Source organism: Poecilia reticulata, linkage group LG21 (genome assembly GCF_000633615.1).
Source record: "Poecilia reticulata strain Guanapo linkage group LG21, Guppy_female_1.0+MT, whole genome shotgun sequence".
In the NCBI taxonomy this organism is placed as follows: Eukaryota; Metazoa; Chordata; class Actinopteri; order Cyprinodontiformes; family Poeciliidae; genus Poecilia; species Poecilia reticulata.
This window is the reverse complement of record NC_024351.1, coordinates 1,180,121-1,182,638: the sequence shown is the minus strand read 5'-3', so window position 1 is coordinate 1,182,638 and position 2,518 is coordinate 1,180,121.

Below are 2,518 nucleotides of genomic sequence, written 5' to 3'. Positions count from 1 at the left end.
AACCCGTTAGCCAAACAGCCCGTTAGCTAACAAACCCATTAGCTAACCAACCCGTTAGCCAACCAGCCCATTAGCTAACAAACCCATTAGCTAACCAACCCGTTAGCCAAACAGCCCGTTAGCTAACAAACCCATTAGCTAACCAACCCGTTAGCCAACCAGCCCATTAGCTAATAAACCCATTAGCTAACCAACCCATTAGCCAACCAGCCCATTAGCATATTACACAAACCATTAGCATATTAGCCTGTTGGCTAAATCACCCTGCTAGCCAATTAGCTGTTAGCTAATCGACCTGTTAGCCAGAACGCTAACTGGTTCCATCTGGACCAGAACCGGTCTCCTGGGTGTCTGGCTCCATGTTCCTTCCAGCAGAATAATCCAGAATTTTCTACCAACTCTTTTTAATCTGACAGCTAATCAGTCCCCCAGCATGATGCTGCCTCCACCAGCTGTGGTTAATATTTGACTYTATTTGTTGTTTTTCTTTCTTTCTGTCTTTTATTCTTTGTTTTATTTTACTTCAATTTTGTCAGCTGCTGTTTATAAATAAATGTGACCTTTGACCCCGGGGTCAGATCTTGAAGGTAGCTGATTCCGGGCCGGATCCCGCCTCCGCCCCGGTCCGGCTGGGAACCGGACCGGCCGGGTTCTGCGGGAAACGCTGCGCTAATGACGTGAAAGCTGCTGATGATGAGGAGGAGGATGAAGGCGAGCCTTCCCGGTAACCCGGCAACGGGACGGACGGCTCCGCTTCCCGGAAAGGATGAAGGTGACGTCATCGGCTGCTGCAGGGAACGAGGCTGAGGAAGAGGAGGGGCGAAGATGAAGATGGAAGAAAACGTTACAAAATAAAAGATTTTATTAAAATCGTTTTTAAGGAAAGTCATAAAACACACGGAGGAAATAAAAAGATATTTAGATAAAATAAGCAAATAAAAATATGATTGTCATCAAATAAACATTTACAATCCGTGATTTAACACATTAATTGAATATAAATGAGTTTTTATCATAAATAAATGGCTGTCAAAATAAAAGAACATCATCTGCTGGAGATTTATTCATTGATCTATTATTTATAATCTGCTTAATTATGATACCAATGAATCAAATGTTATTTTATCCACATTTCTGTAAAAGATAAAAATGTTTTTAGAAATCTAAGTTTAGTTTTTTACATTAATACAGACAGAAAATACAAATATTAGTAACATTTTAAAATTATTTATTATTTCAGTGGAGATGAAAATAAAACATCTTGAGGAAAATGAACTTTATTTTCTACTGGAAATGAACCATAAAGTATAAAAACGGCTCATTTTCATCACACCGCAAAAATTACTTTTATATAAATTCAACTCGGGCTGCACAGTGGTGCAGTGGGTAGAGCTGCTGCCTTGCAGCAAGAAGGTTCTGGGTTTGATTCCCGGTCTCTCTGCATGGAGTCTCCATGTTCTCCCTGCATGGTGGGTTTTCTCCAGGTTCTCCGGTTTCCTCCCACAGTCCAGAAACATGACTGTCAGGTTAACTGGCCTCTCCAGATTGTCCCTAGGTGTGAGTGTGTGTGTGTGTGTGTGTGTGTGTGTGTGTGTGTGTCTCTGTGTTGCCCTCTCCAGACTGGTGACCTGTCCAGGTGACCCCGCCTCTCGCCTGGAACGAGCTGGAGAGGAACCAGCACCTCCTGACCCCACTGAGGTGAAAGGGTGAAAGAAAATGGATGGATGGATTATTCCTGCCGCTCGGGTGACGTCATCATTTCCGGAAGCTGCAGCTCCTCCTGTTGTTGTTTTTCTCCTTCATCCCGGGAATCCGGGAAATCCCCTCCTCCTCCTCCTCCTCCCGCGAAACGCGCTCACAGCTTACGGAAGCCGGGTGGGATTTCACTCGCACTTTCGGTCTGAGTGATTCGGCGGTTCCGGTTAAAATCCGTTTGGACCAGAGGATCGATATCAGCTTCCAGGTTCTGCTGAGTCAGCGCTGGGTCCGTTCAGTCAGCATTATTTATAGCAACAAAGGTGAAACTTTCCACACAGATCTGGTTCTGGTTCTGGTTCTGGTTCTGGTTCTGGTTCCGGTTCTGGCCTCTGTACTGAAAAAGGGAAGCGATAAAAAGCTGCTAGTCGGTTTATGATGAGATGTTTCCGTCATCAGCTGCGTTTTTATTGAATAAATTCACTTAATGGAGACACAAAATTTAGAAAAACGAGTTTTTTGCTAAAACGGTTCTAGCTAGCTTGAGGCGGTTTCCGTTTTTTCTGACAGAGCTAAAGCGCTAAAGGAGAGACAGAAACTGATCTGCAGAAAAGGTTCTGGTGCAGCGAGCGCTGCCGTCTGCTGCTGGGTCTGTGCCTTACCAGAGAAAACTGGTCCATGCTAGTTAGCAACCTCTACTTCCTGCCTCCAGCCTCTACTTCCTGCCTTCAGCCTCTACTTCCTGCCTCCAGCCTCTACTTCCTGTCTCCAGCCTCTACTTCCTGCCTCCAGCCTCTACTTCCGGTTTCCAGCCTCTACTTCC